Here is a 19,819-nt window from a genome sequence, read left to right as displayed (position 1 = left end):
ACTCTAAATTTTCCGAGTAAAATTATTTCACTCCATGTATCCCCTCCATATAGGGAAATGATTATGGATCCCAAAATTCTACTCTCCTCATAACTATTTAATCCCTCAATTAAGCTCTTCTACTATCAAGCATTCAAGAAGTCCTGATGATGGATCCCGGTTGGGATTTGAAATGTTGACAGAAAATGGTTTTTACTGTGGATTCTCTGGTAACTAAGTCAGATGAAGACGTTATTCAGCCTATCTTTACTATATCAGAAATTAGTGAAGCTAGTCAAATTTTGAACACATTGGAAAATTTTGAAACATCTTCAGAATATGATCATGCACAATTCCAAGAAAAATCTAATGTTGAATACTTGTCATCTAGGCAGATGTCTCTCTATTCTATGGAAGAGATTGGTAGCTCTACAATTGAAATTTTTCCAGGTAGGACATTGAACATAAACAAAAATTTGGAGGAACTACAACAAGAAGAGCTAACCAAGATATTACAAAAGCATTCTGCTGCATTTTCATGGGAGTATACTGACATGAAAGGTATTGATCCTAAGACTTGCATTCATCATATCTATATTGAGGAAAAAAATAGACCAATCAGAAAACCTCAAAGAAGAATGAATCCAAATCTTAGGGAGACTGTGAAAGAAGAGCTCCAAAAATTACTCAATGTAAACTTCATTTACCCAATCTCAGATAGCCAATGGGTTTCTCCTTTGGCAATTGTGCCTAAAGATAATGATAAATGGATGGTGTGCATTGATTACCGAGAATTGAATAAAGAAACCTTGAAGGATCACTTTCCTTTGCCCTTTATAGATCAGGTATTAGATACATTAGAAGGTAAAAAATATTTCTCATTCTTGGATGGTTTTAGTGGTTATAATCAAATTCAGGTAGCGCCCAAGGATCAGGATAAAACCACATTTACTTGTCCATGGGGAAATTTTGCCTACCGAGTGCTTCCTTTTGGGTTATGTAATGCACCAGCAACATTCTAAAGAGCAGTACCAAGAATTTTTTCTAATCTAATACATGATTGTGTAGAGGTATATATGGATGATTTTACAATCTATGGTAACACATTTGAAGAAGCTTTGGAAAATTTGGAAAAAGTCCTTAAAAGATGTAAAGAAACAAACCTTTCACTAAGCCATGAAAAATTCTTTATGATGTTTACAGAAGGTATTGTTTTAGGACATCACATTTTAGGAGATGGGATTAAAATGGACAAATCAAAGGTTGAAGTCATCTCTAAGTTACCAATTCCAAATTTCCAAAAAGATGTTAGAAGTTTTCTAGGATTTATAGGATATTATAGAAGGTTTATAGAAAACTTTACCAAAGTAGCATCTCCACTCTTCAAATTTCTTACAAAAGATTGTGAATTCAAGTGGAATCCTGATTGCCAACTAGCATTTGAAACCTTGAAAGCAAAAATATCTGAAGCACCTATCTTAAGAGGACCAAATTGGAAACTTCATTTCCATATTTCTACAGATGCTTCAGATACAGCTCTAGGAGCTGTATTCGGACAAAAAGATTTGATTCCTTATGCCATTTACTATACAAGTAAACATTTGACACCCACTAAGTTGAATTATATTGTGACTGAAAAAGAATTCTTAGCTTTTTTTCATGCAATCAACAAGTTCAAACACTATATAACAGGCTATGAAACTTTTGTTCATACAGATCACTCTACAATTAGATATTTGATGAATAATCCTATTACTAATGGCAGAGTTATAAGATGGATTTTACTTTTGCAAGAATTCAACATTACTGTGCTAGGTAGACCTGGAAAACAAAACACAGTTACTGATTTCTTGTCCAGGATTCAGAATATCAAAGAAGACTCTCCGGTTGAGGATAAGTTTCCTGATGAACATCTATTTGTAGTAACTACTCAAACTCCTTGGTTTGCAAATGTTGCTAACTACTTGGTTACAGGGAAGTTACCTTCACTTTTATTTCCTAGAAAGAAAAGAAAGATTATTCAAGATAGTGCAAGATATTCATGGATCACTAATGAATTGTATAAAACAGGGCCAGATCTTATGATCAAAAGATGTGTCAGGGATGATGAAATGCCTGATATTCTCAAAGCATGTCATGATGAGCCGTGTGGTGGACACTTTGCTGACAAGAGGACAGCCTATAAAATCCTTTCTTTAGGATATTATTGGCCATCCATCTTCAAAGATGCTAAAGAATATGTCAGAAGGTGCGACAACTGCCAAAGGGTAGGGAAACCTGCCCCCTCAAATGAAATGCCATTACAACCTCAGGTACTTATCGAACCCTTTGAAAAATGGGCTTTAGACTTTATTGGACCTATTAATCCTCCATACAAGAAGAAAAAGTATATATTGGTATGCACTGATTATGTCACCAAATGGGTAGAAGCCAAAGCATTACTTTTTGCTAACGAAAAATATGTAGTTAGTTTTCTTTTTGAGGAAATTTTTACTCACTTTGGTGTTCCAAGAGAAATTGTGACAGATCAAGGAACTCAATTCACATCCAACATGATGAAGAAGCTTATGGAAGAGTACAATATCAAGCATAGGAAATCCACTCCCTATCATCCACAAGCAAATGGTCAAGTGGAGTCTACAAACAAAGTGATTGAAGGAATCCTCACCAAAACTGTGCGTCTACATAGAAGAGATTGGACAAAAAGGCTTCCTGAAGCCTTGTGGGCCTATAGAACTACATGCAGGAACACAACAAGACATACACCATATGAACTTGTTTATGGAAAGCAAGTCCTATTCCCCATAGAATTCCAAGTCAAAACTTTCAAGATGGCTATCGAGTTAGGGATGGATTTATCAAAAGCTCAAAAGCATAGATTGGAGCAGTTGAATGAACTTGATGAAATCAAGCAAGAGGCTGTTCAAAGAACTTGTCTAGTTCAGCAACAAAGGGCTAAGTGGCATGAAAAATACATCAAGAACAAGAGGTTTCAAGAGGGAGATTGGGCATTGTTATTTGATTCAAAGTTTAAGGATTTTCAAGGAAAGTTTCAAACTCATTGGCTTGGGCCATATGAGATTGAAATTTTTTTTAGTAATGGAGCAGTAAGAATCAGAACAATAGATGAGAATCAAACTCCTCTCTTTGTGAATGGTCATAGGTTGAAAATTTATCACAAGCCAATCTCAAAGGAAGAGTTCATCAAGATCTTTCAAAATAATTCTGAAATGAAATTGGTGAAGAAGAATCCTTCTTCTCCACCAACTTAGTCTTTGTTCTTTTCATCATATCCAAAAAATAAAATAATAATAATAATATAAATAAATTTGTATTAGGTTGAAAAAAAATCACAGATTGGCATGCTTATACAGAAAATACAGGGTGAAAATTAGAAGACTCTGACACCCTATATTTTCCAGAAAATGGTGACTCATTGTGCATTCTAAAAAATTCATTGTTTTATTTAATTTCACTCTGTTTTACTTCTGCAAGTTTCACTTCACTCCACTACCATATTCCACCAATAATTTTTTCTTCTCTAGCATTTTTTCATGTCCATTTTTTCATATTTTCATCCACACAGTCATCTCCATTTTATTCATTCATAAAGTCACATTTTATTCTTTATTTTACATTCCGCAGCTGTTCCAGTTCCATAGCTAATCCTGTTCTGCAGCCAATCTGACTCTGCAGTAACAGTCTGATCATCAAATCAAGAATAAAGAGGCCAGTTCATAATAAATTTCATATGCAGGTAATGGAGAAGAAAACAACTTTTGAAGATATATCAACATCTAAGCACCTGAGGAAGCAAATAACAAAAGGTTAGCAATTAGAAGGTCTGGTTCTAGAGGTAAGATCAAAAACCTATTTCAAAAAGCAATACAAAACATAGATTGTATAACTCGTATAATCACACTACTCCTTGATTTATCATTATGAGATTTGATTGCCATGATGATTCCACCACACCTTCTGACTTTAATGCCTAATGGTCTAATGATACAATCTCCGTTCTTAACTCGTACTTAACTGTACTTCTCTAGCACACCTGTTAAATGGTTAGATTCATGACATAACCCATTTGAATACAACTCTTCAAAACCCTACTGTTCATTTATTACATCGAGTTCTCTCTTATACCTCCGCAGTTGTCTTGTGCATACAAACACATTATTACATTGAGAACACAATCATTCCATTTTCGTATTCTCTGGGTATAGCAGTCACTCTATTTTTCACACAGTTTACGTGTGTAGCCACTCCATTTCATATATCCTCTGCACACTCTGTTTTCATGTATTCCATGCATATAGCTTCTCTGTTTTCATATACCCTGTATGTACAACCATGTTATTTCATTCTCATAGTCTCTGTCATTTCATCCCCGTATCCATAGCTATCTTTGCTTCCATATACTAGTTGAAGAAAGCTGGCTGGTTGAGTTTCATTGAGAAATTCGATGGTCACCATAAAGAAGTCACCAAAACATTTGCTAGATCATTTGATGGGATGGACGTGGAGATTGGTGACATAAAATTTACAGTGACCCAGGATTTTATTGCTGAAGCAACTGAGCTACCAAGAGTAGGAGAGAGGTGGTTCAAGAATAAATAATTCCATGATGAAACTTGGAAAGTCATTCTCCAAAATCTAGGGATGGACACTATAGTTTTTTAAAGAGGAATTCCCATCTCTGCACTTAAGGGTAAATGGAGTAGCATGTTATTAATTTTACAAAAATTTATTACATGCGAGGGAAGATTTGGTTCCATGTACGTATATCACATAAGACTGTTGATGAATTTTCTTGAAAATGGAACCATCAATCTCCCATTTTTCCTGTTGAATAGTTTGAGGAGAATGGCCACTACTGTTCAGAAGAAAATGGAAGCCATAGAAGCCAATATTTATCACCATGGTCTAGCAAAAGATTTAGTTGAATATCACTTAAAGAGAGTAGGAGACACATGGGAGAACTTTTTGATCAGAAAAGTTTTCCAAGATACACCATAATTGCCTGAGGAAAGTTTTGTGAAAAGAAGTAGGAGGAGGAAAACCAGTCTCACCATTCAAAATACTCCTAAAACTTCAGCTCAAAAAAATAGTGAAGAAGAGCCCATCTCTGAAACATTAACAAAGATAAAAAAGAAAACCAAACAAAGGAGAAAGATGAAAGAAAAAGTTGAGGAAATCCATAGAAATATTCCTGAACCTTCATCAGAGGATGAACAATTACTTTCTGAAAGCTTAGTCGACATCAGGGATCAGTGCAAGAAAGAGAAATAGAAGGGGAAAAGAAGACAGGTTATAGAGGAAGAAATCATAGGCTCCCAAAGTTTGTGGAGAAGTTCTAGACTCAAGGGCAAAGTAAATAAAGCAAAATCAAAAGAGACTCTGTTCATAGATTTGGGAGAGGAAACTCCAACTCAATCCCAAGACAATATCTCATTTGAGCAGGGCCCACAACACTCTCCTAAACAAAACTTTGAACGCAGCCCAAAGAGAACCTCTCCAGGAATTGATCCAATCCAGCAACAGATTTATAATTACATTGAGTCACTAGAGAACAGGAGTACATCAGTGGATCAAGGAACTTCATCCAACCCCGAGCAGCTAGCCACATCACAAGAGACTTTGACTAGCTCACTTAAGTAGGAAATATATGAGCTAGAGGTTCTAAATTGGCACATCCAGAGGGAACATGAAGCCTTAACAGAACAAGACAAGTTGGATAAGATTATCCATGATAACACTATGCTTCATTTGGGTCTTTGGCACAAGAAGAACATAAAACTAAAGAGGAAAAACAAGAATGATCTGGATTTAAACAGGAACGCAACAAATTACAGAGATAACCATATACACAAAGATGCAGCGGAAATAATACTTCATTTCATTGATGGAAAATACTGAAATATGCTTACAACCAGAAATGGAAATAAACCAGCTAGGGCGATGGTAGCTTATCTCTGAGAAGAGATGTGATGGCTACATGCCTCTAAACTGTGTTACAATGAGGCTCGAAGGCCTATTTATTATTGAGAAACAATGGAAAACCCTTAACATTCCAAAACCTAACCCTAGGAGATGAAACGCCAAACTGTGGGCCCCGTTTGGGGGTAAGTTGGTACATCAACTTCCCGGGGTCGTAACTTTGGCATATGATCTCCGTTTGACGTGTACAATAGCTCATTAGAAAGATCTATCTGAGCACTATCATTGTTGGAACGGGCAACATCGGTCCATTCCATGGACCCATGTTGCCCCCGGATTCCACAAAAAACGTCGTTTAGGGCCTCAAAACGGCTCCGGATGTTTAGGACCCGAAAAACTGCTAAAAATAGTAAGTTGTGCTACAATTAAGGAAACTGAAAATGCTGAGAAAGACAATGGTGGGGGTCCAGGTGGACTTGGCAGGTGGCCACCAATATCCACCTAGATCATTCCTCCCGCCTTAGGAAGCAATGGTCCCCATTGCGTTGAGCTCCTCCATGAGATGAGGAAACTTCTGCTGAACTTGTTCCCTGGTGAGCCACTTGCCCTGCTGAAGGAGTTGGCCTGCTTTGACAACTCGATACAGTTGGATATTCTGTTGGCGAGTGTTCTTGATCTGTGTGTCCATGATCCGATCAGTTGAAGCTTGTTCCATGCAATCTGGATTTAATTCTGTGGGTTTGAGCTGTTCTGCAATGTCGGATGTGTCTAGCAATGGTGGAAAGTATGGCCGAAGGCGGTCCACATTGAACACTGGGTGCAGGCCAAGGAATGGGGGAATGCTGAGCTCAAATGCATTGTCTCCCATAGCCTTAGTAATGGTGTAAGGACCATATTGGAGTGGTCTCAATTTCCGATAGGCTCCAGTAAGGCGTTCCTTTTGCAAATGCAACCAGACTTTGTCGCCCACCTGAAACTTGTGTGGCACCTGATGTTGATCATGTCGCTGCTTGTACTTGGCATTTGATTTCTCAAGAATGTCATGGACCTACTAGCGAATATGTTGGATGCGCTCAATGAAGCTGGTGGCCTTATCTGTTTCGGACTGGACATGAGCTGAATTCATGTGAGTAGCTGCAAGTGGCATGGCCACATCAATGGGGCATAGTGGCTGGAATCCCAAACCCACCTGAAAAGGGCTATGGCCAGTGGAGCTGTGAAGAGCTCGGTTGTAACTGTGCTGAACATAGGGGAGGATCTCGTCCCATGTGCGTGGATGCTTTGAGTTATACATGCGCAGAATGTGCACAATCATCCTATTGACAACCTCTGTCTGGCCATCAGTTTGAGGATGGAAGGCTGTGGACTTCGTGAGTTTGGTGTCCAGCATTGACCAGAGACTGGACCAAAATGTGCTGAGAAACTGACTGTCCCGATCTGAGATGATAGACTGTGGGATCCCAAAGTGCACCCACACTCGTTCAAAGAAGAGTTTAGCAGTGGCTTCTGCTGTGATATTCTTCTTGCAGGCCACCATAATGGCCATCTTCGAGAACCTGTCGACGACCACAAAACACAGTCATTTCCATGCTTAGTGGAAGGAAGGCCTGACATGTAATCCATGGAGATGGATTCCCAAGGTCGACTAGGGGTAGGCAACGGGGTATAGAGGCCGTGCTTCTTAATGGACGGTTTGGCAATGGCACAGGCAGTACATGATCGGATGTACTTCCCAACATCCTGTCGAAGATTTGGCCAATAGAAATAATTTTGCAGTACTGCCACTGTTTTCTCGACCCCGAAATGCCTAGCAGCCCGACTGTAGTGTGCTTCCCAAATCATCTTGGCACGCTCGCTTGAAGGAACACAAAGGTGACCGAGGTGGCATAATAGGGCATCCTGGAGGTGAAAATCTGCAACCTTCCGACCCTCCAAGAGTGTTTGGTATGTGTGGCCGAATTCTGGGTCGCTTTTGTAGAGACGTGGCCAATCAGAAGTCTCGTGCCCACAAGAGTTGAGCACGGTGGTTAGCGCCATGATCGGTGGTCGACTGAGGCAATCTGCAACATTATTGGTGCTGCCCTTTTTATACTTGATATTCAAGTGAAACTGTTGCAGGTATGTAGACCACTTCTGATGGCGATCATTCTGCAATTTCCCTTGGGTCTGTATGAACTGCAGAGGTCGGTGGTCTGTGTGGATGACCGTTTCCTTCCCCAAAATGTAATGCTTCCATTGTCGGCAGGCCTGTACAATGGAATACATCTCTTTATCATAAGTGGGGTACTTACGGACTGTGTCTGAAAGTGTTTCACTGTGATATGCCACTGGATGTCCATGTTGAGTAAGGACTGCCCCAATAGCATAGTCAGAGGCATCTGTCTCGACCTCAAATGGTTGTTGTAAATCTGGTAACGCGAGCACTGGTGCCGTGCAAAGGCGATCCTTCAACTCCCTGAATGCCTTCTGTTGAGATTCAGACCAAAAGAATTTTGCTTTCGCCCCGCCCTTGGTGACTTGACTCAAGGGCCAAGAAATATGAGAAAACCCCAACAAAAATCTGCGGTAGAAGTTGGCAAGACCTAGAAAGCTGCGGAGCTCTGTTAGAGTGGTTGGAGAGGGCCAATCCCGAATGACTTGGACCTTGGCTGGATCGACATGCACCCCCTGTTCATCAATGATGTATCCCAGATACTGAACCTGGGTCATGCCAAAAGTGCATTTCTCCAAATTGGCACATAGCTTGTGTTGCCGCAGTGTTTGGAGAACCTGTCGGATGTGGTGGAGGTGCTCTTCCCAACTCTGGCTGAAGATCAGAATGTCATGCAAGTATACTACTACAAAGGAGTTGGTGAATGGCCGCAAGATGTCATCCATTAGCCTCATAAAGGTTGCAGGAGCATTCATCAATCCGAAAGGCATGACCAACCATTCGAAGAGGCCCTCCTTGGATTTGAAGGCAGTCTTCCACACATCGGAGGGTTCGATTGGTACCTGGTGATATCCCGACTTCAGGTCGATCTTGCTGAAATATTTTGCCCCCTTTAGTTGGTCTAGGAGGTCATCAATCCGCGGGATCGGGTACCTATTACGGACAGTGATCTTGTTCAGCGCCCGATAGTCAATACAGAGTCTCCACGTCCCATCCTTCTTCTGTACCAACACGATTGGGCTCCCACAGGGCGATGAACTCGGACGGATGTGACCTTTCTGCAGGAGCTCCTGAATCTGCCTCTTGATTTCATCATTCTCCAGAACGGAGCACCGATAAATTGGTCCATTGGGTAGCGGCGCACCTGGGGTCAGATCGATGGAGTGCTTGACTTGACAGTGCAGAGGAACCCCTGCCGGGGATGTGAAGATGTCCTCGTACTCCTCCACAATCTTGTCCATCTGTAGTTGTCGTGCAGAGGGGCCCCGTTTGGAGGTCGCGGCCACTGTCTTCTTCTTTCCTTGAGGGCGTATCATCAGGAAAACAAATTTCCTGGTTTTGGAAATGATCTTACTGCATTGTTTTGCAGTAATCAAAGAGAGGGCGGCAGGTGGTGCTACCTCTGGTATCCTAAACAACTTATTTCCCAATGTAATAATAACAGCACGGGGCCTTGATTCATACACAGCATGTCGCTTCCACAAGTATGGTTTCCCTAGTAATACATCACAAACTTCAAGGGGAGCAATGTCACACAATACCTCATCCGTGAAGGGCTTGATGTTGTATGGAAGGCGACACTGCTGGCTCACGCGAAGATCTCGTCCTTGGTGAAGCCACCCAATGGTGTATGGTTGTGGATGTGCTGTGGTCAGTAAGCCCAATCGCTTCACGACCTCTGCCGAAATGAGGTTCTTTTGACTCCCGCTATCAACAATGAACTGTATCGGGGAGCCCTTTACCCACATCTGGGAGTGGAAGAGACGCTCCTCCTCCTCTGGATCTTCGGGTTCATTTTTCTGGATCTTTGCGGTAGCAACAGTGGCGCTGGGGTCCGCATCAATGATCTGCTTCCCTTTTTCATACCCCTTATCGGGTTCTGACTCAGAGTCGAAACATGCATCTGATTCTGAAACCTTTAGCTCAGCCACCAGTGACTGCTTGGCCCGACACTCACTTGTGTTGTGAGTGGAGCTCTTATGGAACTCGCACCATTTTCCAGTGTCCTTTCTCGGCTTCGCGACGCTGTTCTTTGTTTGCAGCTTCGGCTGGTTGTCTTGGGCTGTCCTGCCTTGGCTTTGTCCTTTGTTTTGTGGTTTAGGGACACCTTTCCCCTGCTTTGGATTCGCAGATCCAAAGTCTCGCTTCTTTTGTTTAAACTTTTGCTCGACCTTGACGGCATACCGATATGCTGCACCGAGCGAGGGGATGTTTAGGAATTGTATTTCTTCCTGGATGTACTTGTGCAGGCAGCCACGATATTTGAGTATCAAATGTTGCACCGAATCCTTGATACCCAACTTTGTGCGAAGGGTATGGAAAAGATTGGTGAACTCCGGCACGTCTTGGTCCCTTCCCTGCCGCAGCGTGGTCCACTTTATGTATTCATCCTCATAGCTCCTGACAGGGTAGTACTGCTCCTTGATGGCATCCCGGAACGAATCCTAGGTGGGTGCAGCTGAAAATAGTGAGCCAGTACTTTCATCCTTCTGCTCGCAGTAGGTTTCCCACCAGTCCTTGACGTGGGGGGCTGCTTTGAGGAGAGCAAAAACAATCTTTTCCCGACTCGAAAATTCATGAACAGAAAAATAACCCTCTAGCAGATTTAACCATTTATCTACGGCATCTGCGTCTATCTGACCCTCAAATATGGGGATTTCAAAATTAACTTGTACCTTAAAGGGTGTGGCGTTTCCAGAGTAGCTGCTGGAAGCCGATGCGTTGCTTCTGGGTAGCCGCTGAAGGATCTGGGCAAAGCTGTCCATCATCGCGTTCCATTGTCGCTCGAGGGCTTCTTCGAGCAAGATTTTGATGGGATCTTCTGCCCCCTCGTCTTTCTTCTCGTCCGCCATGGGAGGCCGTCGGGATTTGCGAGGCTGGTCTTGCAAAGGTTCAACCAGTTCAAGCCCTAACTCCTTATATCCCGACCTTGTTGGGTACATGCAAAGAAAAACAGAGAAAAAGCAGACCGCTCTGATACCACTGATCCGGATTTAAACAGGAACGCAACAAATTACAGAGATAACCATATACACAAAGATGCAGCGGAAATAATACTTCATTTCATTGATGGAAAATACTGAAATATGCTTACAACCAGAAATGGAAATAAACCAGCTAGGGCGATGGTAGCTTATCTCTGAGAAGAGATGTGATGGCTACATGCCTCTGAACTGTGTTACAATGAGGCTCGAAGGCCTATTTATTGTTGAGAAACAATGGAAAACCCTTAACATTCCAAAACCTAACCCTAGGAGATGAAACGCCAAACTATGGGCCCCGTTTGGGGGTAAGTGGTACATCAACTTCCCGGGGTCGTAACTTTGGCATATGATCTCCGTTTGACGCGTACAATAGCTCATTAGAAAGATCTATCCAAGCACTATCATTGTTGGAACGGGCAACATGTTGCCCCCAGATTCCCCAAAAAACATCGTTTAGGGCCTCAAAACGGCTCTGGAAGTTCAGGACCCGAAAAACTGCTAAAAATAGTAAGTTGTGCTACAATTAAGGAAACTGAAAATGCTGAGAAAGACAATGGTGGGGGTCCAGGTGGACTTGGAAGGTGGCCACCAATATCCACCTGGATCAAAGAAGCTAAAAAGGGCTCTCATTAACCTCAAGTATATATTTCTCATGAGGAAGCCTAGGATGGCAGTTGCAGCAAAGAAAAGCAAGAAGAGGTTGGATGTTTTGGCTTAAGTCTTAGAGAAAATACAGTAGGAGGAGAGGGAGTCCACAATTTTGATTGCATGGGGACATGCAATAGTCTCACAGTGGGGGTATGTTGAGTTCCAAAACTGCCTTTCGCTTAAGCAACTTTCTCATCCTTCCTTCTTTGCTTTTCCATGAAAAATGCATCCTTAATCATCAAAAACCATTACACATTGCCTCAAGGAGTATGTTCAGTGATTTACAAGTTATGCTGCTATGTTTTCTATTTGAATAGGTTTTTGTCTTTCAGCTATGGAACGCAGCCACATTCCGTAGCTAATCGGCTATTCCGCAGCCATCTTCACGCTTTTGTAGGTTATAGATGTTAAGAAAGGAAAAGGACCACATGGGTAGCTGGGAAAACATCAGAGCATGGATCGTATCCTATCTATCTGGCCTAGATTAATGAGGAGGACTCCGGTCAAAGGGAAGTCAACTATAGAAAACTATGGCAAAACAGGACTCTGTTTGCACATGGCTCTCAGTGATGGGATCCGAAGCAGTCTCCTGAAGCAACAAACTTCATATGCCACCTGCGCAAACAGAATCTAACAAGCCACTACCATGGATTTATGTTTCCAAGCAACCAAGGACAAGAATTACGCATACTGGCCTGTCTACATAGCCGATTTCTCTCTTCAAAATAGTTGTATATTTTTCTATAAATATCAGCGTGTAGAATGCAGAACAAGTCCAAGTTTTTGCTTATGTAATAGTTCAAATTTCCGCTTGTAGTTTGAAGAACTCAGTTCTATGTTTTAATATGAATACTCTGTTTTCAATGGATACCTGAAGCATTGTTGATTGAGTGCTCATAATTCGAGACCTTTGTAGAGGGCCCCTGCGTGGTCAAGGGAACATTTTTTTGCTGTTCTGTCTTTCATAGTTCAACTGTATATTCACTGTGTTTTTTTCATAATGTTTATAATTTTTTTCTAACTCTGTTTATAATGCAGCTTGTGTCATCTTTTCACTAACTCAAAATAGTTTCATTTCAGTTCAAAATAGTTCTTTGGTTTTCACTTCTTTCTAATTTCTTACCAGTAGTTTTAAGTTGATGTCAGTAGCATAAATTGATTCACTTAATTTGCTGTTCATTAGTTTTTAGATTTTGAAATAATCTATTCAATGCCATTTTCTTATTAGTTTAGTAGCTCATGTTATAAATGAATATTTCCAAAAGCCCTTTCAATTGATGGTTAATCTTCAAAATAAGCGGGGCAACGGGGGACCTCGACATTCATTAATTCCTAAATGCCATCAATTCCTAAATGTGAAATGTTTCATTTGTGAATGAGTCTTTCTCTGTATTTTTATGTTTACTTTTCTTAGAATAATGAAGAATGAAATCTCTAAAAATGCTATCAGAAGGAGGTAGTTCTCCCTAAATTTTGTAGCAGCGTGACAAAAGTACTTCATTTAGCCTTGCTTTCATAATAGAATAGTTGCAACTTCATTTTCAATTATAGTTTTTCACTTAGTTTAATTGCAATTCCATCTTCAGTTGTTCATCAAAGTTTTGATTCTACAAATAGATTAGACAGTAGTGGTAATCTTATTTCCAGTATTTCATTTTTGGTTTATCATAGATAGCTGCAATTTGATTTTCTCATTTAAGCTTTGGTTTTGTGATTGAGTAGATAGTAGTTCTAAGTCCTTTCAGTTCATGTTTTGGAAACTATCATAACAGCAAGAAGAGAAGCTCTGTTTTCATTTTCTTGTCTGAAACTTTACTTCCAATCTAGCTTAAATAACTTTTAACTCTCATTTCATTTCTCTAGATCCTTGGCAGCAGTAGATTAAGATTTTGTATATTACATTGCAGAACATTAGGAATCAAAAGAGCAAAACCCCCAAAACAAACATAAACTCAAAAATAGTGAGGTAAGAAGGGTTATCTAGCACATATAGTGCACTACACTTCATCAGTTTATGATACCCGAATTGATAATTTATGTAGAAATTTAGGAAACTAAATTGAATGAACAATGACCAATCATATGTCACCACGTGTCCTTCTAGAGGAGAGAGAAAAGGGCCCACCCACCTTTGCAATGAAATTCTTTGTTCGTCCTTATCAACACACCCACGACGGTCTTTAATGCTATTAGAACATTTTGAGTATCACAAATTCTAAAGGGTTTACACTTTCAGAAGTTTTGATTCTCTAATTTTCGATGCTGTGATGTTGCCATATTGTGATGCACAAATCTCCTCCTAGCTTCAATATTTCCTACTTCGATGAATTGGACCTCCGACATGCAGGACCTACGATATGAAATCACCGATATGTTAGGATCTTCAATATGCAATCATCGATATCTCTGATGATCTGATGTTGCGATCGCCGATATCTGTGGACCTCTGATATGTGATCTCCAATATTCTAGACCTTCCTAAGGCTTCAATCCTTGAACTTCAGTAGACCATATCTTTTGATCGAGGAGCCAATTTTTGGACTTCCACATATCATTGGAAAGATTGCTTAGGGAACTTGCCAATGGAGAGGGTCTAATTTAGGCTTTGATTCCTTTTGCTACTTGGGAAATGACCTTAAAATTCTCTACTCATTTACTCGTTGGACAAATGAAAACACATTTTGCAGTAAGTGACAATAGCGGGCTAGACCCTCGTCAAGCCCTTCAGGCGAAACACAATTTTTTGACCAGTGATGAGGTGCCATGTGGAAGCCTCTAGTTAGGCCGCTTGGCAACCTTCTATTGGACCACGAAAATTGCACGACCTAATAAAAAATTTCCAACAAACCCTGTGCGAGCTTGACACTTGGTGAGCTGCAATTGGTCAACCGTATGTCCAGTTGGCATGCTGACATCATCATGACATCAATAGTATGATCTGCCTAGTCAGCAACCCAGTCAACCCACCGTAAATTTTTGTTTTGTTGGTCAAAAAATTCAGAACATCATAAATCCATCAAAAGAACCAATAAAATACATCTTCATTAATCAATGAATCCATCAAAAGAACCAATAAAATCCATCTTCATTAATCAATAAATCCATAAAAAGAACCAAAGAAACAATGTCATATTGCAACAACTAATAAACCATCATAAGCTAATACTACTTCTAAGTAGTATCTAAGCATAAAAAAACTGTAGCCAACCAATGTGAGAACCATAAATCCAAATTATAACTAATTGAAGCATATAAGAACCTCTCCCTGAGTATCTACAACTATTTTTTTATCTTAGATAAACATACACGACTATTTAGATCAAAACTCGTTTATATACGTGAATGTATTTCATGGTATCCGTATACAGAAAGTAAAATGTTGAATTTTCATAACCACAACTCCTCCTAAGCCTATATTGTATGTTCATGTTCAGTGTTACTACATCAGATGCACTATCACTAATATAAGCAACATGAAAATTAAAAAATCATGGGAATCATCATCAAAATATGCATATGTATAGCTACCCTGAAGATCATACACCAATGATTCTAAGGACCTGATAATCATCACCTTCCCTTTCAAGAGGTCATGTACCTCACATCACTTCAGAAGTTACTGTGAGAAGTATTCTTTTGAGAACAATGTACTGCAGTAGAGACCATCTTCTTTTACTCTAAGTTTGAACAAGAGGAAGCATCCTCCTCATTTCTGCGAGAATTTCTCTTTAAACACATATAATTTATCTGACTTTGTATATCCTATTTCTATGGCTTTTCTAGTTTCTTCATCTATAACCTTGGATTTGGTTGATGTAAACACAATTGCATTTCATTTATCCACCATTTGACCTACACTTTGAATATTCTTCCTTAGCCCTTGAACTAATAAAGTATCAACTACTCTTATATATTTATTAATTTTGGCTCTACCATTTCCCAGAAATTTTGTTGGAGCACTATTTCCAAGAATAACTTTACCATCTGTGTTTTTCTTGAGAGGCCCAAACATGTTCTTATCTCTAGTGATGTGATTAGATCATCCATTCTCTATGTACCATTCATCTTCATCTTCAAACAAGCTAAGAGCAAGATCACACCTTATCTACTCTTTTTCTTTCTATTTATTATGAGAAATGTTGGTGGATCCATCTTTTTTAGGTATTTTTACATTAATATTCTTATCTAATTTCTTTCCATGTTGCCTCCGACGATCCATTGATTTGTTCATGCATTCCTTTGCTACATGTCCAAATTTGTTACAAGCATAACATCTTATATGACCAGAAAAGGGAGCAGAGTAATCATAATATCTTGTTTCATATTCCTCTTATTGTAATCAATAGCTTTGTCACCAAATATGTTTCAAGAAAAAAATATCCCTTAAAGAAAACTAAGTACTTGGGATTTGATGATATTCCTGTGAAGCAACTATTTACTTGAGATCAAAATAATTTTCTTCTGCAATTGGCTGCAACATGTCCATAATTATGACATATAAAAAATTCAATATTATTGATCAAAGGAGAGAATCGATTAATTTTTCTATTATTCAGAGAAAATGATTTCTTTTAGCCACTAGGGAAATATGAATAGATTCATTATCATCATCACTAAATAATATGGAAAATGTGCAATCAATTTTACAAAGGTCATCACATCTACAATTAAGACAAAAATCAATACCTCGTGATTCTTCATGACTATCTTTAATGGCTTCTTCTTTCTTGATCACCAGAAAGCGAGGTGTTCCTATAGCTGAATGTTTGTTAACATCAATAATCGTCACTTCATGTCACATATTTCTTTCACAATTTTCTTTGATTGACTTCTTCCTTTGAGCTACCTTCTTATTTCCCATTGTCCTTGGTCCACTCTCAAGCGTTTAAGCTTCTGTTGGAGTGATATGCTCTGATACCAATTGTTGGGGAAAATAATGGGGGGGGGGGGGGGGGGGGGGTGTGAATCAGTATTTTAAAACTCACTTAAGACTTTCAATTTATTTTTCATATTTTTGTATGCTACTTTCATTAAGTAAACCAATGTATGTACGCGACTATGATGAAGGAAAATGACATATATCTAGTTAACTAAACTTTTATATATTTCATCATCTGTTTTACTTTAACTAGTGTATCATTACTTCATTAGCCTTTAATTAAACAATAACCATGAACAGTAAGAACAAAATAAACCATCACACATAAGCAACACAACAACACATGAGGACACTCGGATTTTTTAGGTGGAAACCCAATGTGGGAGAGAATCATCGTTGTTATCCTCTCTGTCTTCATCTTTTATTATAAAGGAAAACATCTTACAATCTTGTACTAGTGTAGACTCATACCAGTATGCATGCACCCACCTGCAGAAGGCTACAACCTCCTCTCATTCTCCAGCACCCATTGGAAGGGAGATTCAACCCCCTAATCTCACTTACCGACACCCAACGAATGGGAGCTCAAATCCCCTTATTAGATTTACTAGCTACCACTGGAAGGAAGCTTCAACTCCCCTACTGAAGGCTCCAACAGCACCTATGTGGACCACATTTCATAATATTTCATACTAGATCCACTTGACTCAACTGCATCAAACCTGTATGCCACTTTTCATCATAGTTTCAGACTGGATCCACTAACAACGTTTAAGCCCCATACCAAATAAAAATCTTGAAACCAATCACTGTATGAAATCACTCAATCACTGAACCAACTAAATCATCAAAGAAATCACAGAATCTTAATCAATCAATACAACTAGATCAAACTAAACAAAGATAGATCATATCAATGCACAACTACTCATCAATATACCAAGCCAAACATTCTTACCCATCATAGAAACCAAGTGCTGCTACTACACACCTTGATCAACCATATGTCATAATATATATGCTACTCTTTTGCAACAGGACCACGTAGGTACGTGCTTCTCCTTAAGAGGACTTATGTACAGATCTCAAAATCCTAAAAAACTCGGTCTAACTCACTATCACACTAAATCAACCACTGACTCACATACTAAACCCATCACATATCACCGAACCAGATATAGGTCATCACACAATAGCATCATCCCTAGTCAACATATCAATCCATAATTAATTCAATCCAATGAGAATTATCAAACACATATTATCATGAGAGAGACATCATTGACAGACATTAACAAACATGAAAGAGCTGATAAGATATCATTAACAACTCATACTACAAAACCCTAGTAGATGTGTTTTATTGTTATAAAGCACTTCTGTGTATGTATGCACTTTTCATACTTGACGCTTGCGTACAAATCTATCCATATTACAGAATATATACTCGACTAGCCAGGACAAGATCCACATATGTATGTGACTTCCTAATGGCAAACCAGCATACAAATTTGTAATCATTAAGTCATACCTTTGTTGCACAACACAACATCTGTCAAATCCAAATCTCGACATGCAAACTATTACAAACACATCATAATATCATCATCACAGATCTATCAAACCATAAACAAACTATTTAATATGTGGTCATTTAAGATCTGTTAGATCTGATCAATCTCCATGCTCCCTGGTGCACAGTTATTTCATATCAATTCATTTATAAATAATCTATCATATGCACACTTAACACTTTGATCTCCATCTCCTTATATAGTATGAGCCTTAGTCAATACCCTAGGCCAATCCCTTAGTAATGTCAATGGTATTCTTTGACGGGATCAAATACCCATTGTCGCGCTCATTACTAAGGGTGAATACCATGGTAAAGACCCCTGGTATTCATAATACCATAGTGCAAAAAATGTACGCGACTTCTTTTCATCATACTTGCGTATGTACGCAGGTTTTCTTCACGGGATCCATGTATACTTTCCTAAAATTCACCTTTATTATCCCTCTATCTCTAAACTGATATTTCTTTGTCCATTCTCTCTGTCACACTGCATAACTATCACGTTTACATCTTTACAAAGTAGATTTCCATCCAGGAAAACATATGTCCCATCTCTTAATTTGATTTTTAACTCTAAACCTAATCTCCAAAATCTGAGTTAAGAGAGATATTGTCATGGTATTAGTTTATGAGATGGATTCTCATCATCCAAAATAAACACTCCTCGTTTCTAGGTGGCACCCTTATTTTCTAGAGTTTCTTCTAATATGAAAGAATTCCACACTTTCAAATTTAGCAATTTAGAGGTTGATTGTATGCAGAATTGGGATTTGAATATGCTGAAACCTCTCTTTAATTTTGACCACTTGCTATATTATAATCATGGAGTCACCAAAGACCGATAAATGTGATTTTTTTCTTGCAATTGTGAAATCTAACACTTGCCACAACACTAAGTGTTTGGCCTCGTTAATGGTTAAAGTCCCTAAACCCTAAGAATACTATATCTCTCTTCCATTGTTGGGGCGAAAAATAACCCCTCCCACCCGTTCTTCCCCATATAATCTTCTCCTTAATTATTCAACAATTCTTTAATAATTATTTATGACTTTTTGTTTCTCGTTTTTACCCACTCTCATTTCTAATTTATTATTTTATTATTAATTCATTCTTCCAGTTTATTTGAATGTTAAACTTTGAAATTTATTTAAAATTAAATTATTTATACATTAGGGAAATTTTGAGCTCTGAAATGAGCCTCATAATTAAAAGAATAAAATAATAGTTAAAATAAAATAAAAAAACAAGATGTATGAATTTTTAAAGAAAACGAAAGAAAATACATTTTTTTTTAACTGTATTTTAGACCTATCTCCTTTTAGGTTCACTCAAATTTCAAGAGTAGAAACCTATTGGATGCCGAATTAAATTTGAGATCCGACAGATATCTACTCTTAAAATTTGAGCAAACCTATAAGGAGATAAGTTGAAAACATAATTCTAAAGTAAAAAGAGGAGTTTTCTTCTTTTTCCTCCAAAATATGTTCCCTTGGGGATGACATCACCATCTTAAATTCTATTGGTTCTTTTAATATGTTCCCTTGGGGATGACATCACCATCTTAAATTCTATTGGTTATTTTAAAGTTAATTTTGTTAGTACATTTTTTTTTGAGGTTCATTGTTTACCTCAAGATTCCCCTAATGGACTAAACCTTCAAA

The 19,819-nt window shown here is 38.8% G+C and overlaps 1 pseudogene; it reads right to left on the bottom strand.

The window, feature by feature from the left end:
* Positions 1–3,592: 3,592 nt before the first annotated feature.
* Positions 3,593–19,819, bottom strand: part of LOC149147777 (inorganic phosphate transporter 1-4 pseudogene) — a 28,268-nt pseudogene continuing 12,041 nt past the window's right edge.

This window comes from Pinus tabuliformis, chromosome 9, assembly GCF_031772625.1.
Source record: "Pinus tabuliformis cultivar Carrire ecotype Pingquan chromosome 9, CPIR1, whole genome shotgun sequence".
Classification (NCBI taxonomy): Eukaryota; Viridiplantae; Streptophyta; class Pinopsida; order Pinales; family Pinaceae; genus Pinus; species Pinus tabuliformis.
Note: the sequence above shows the minus strand (reverse complement) of the source record. Positions and strands in the feature narration are given on the sequence as shown.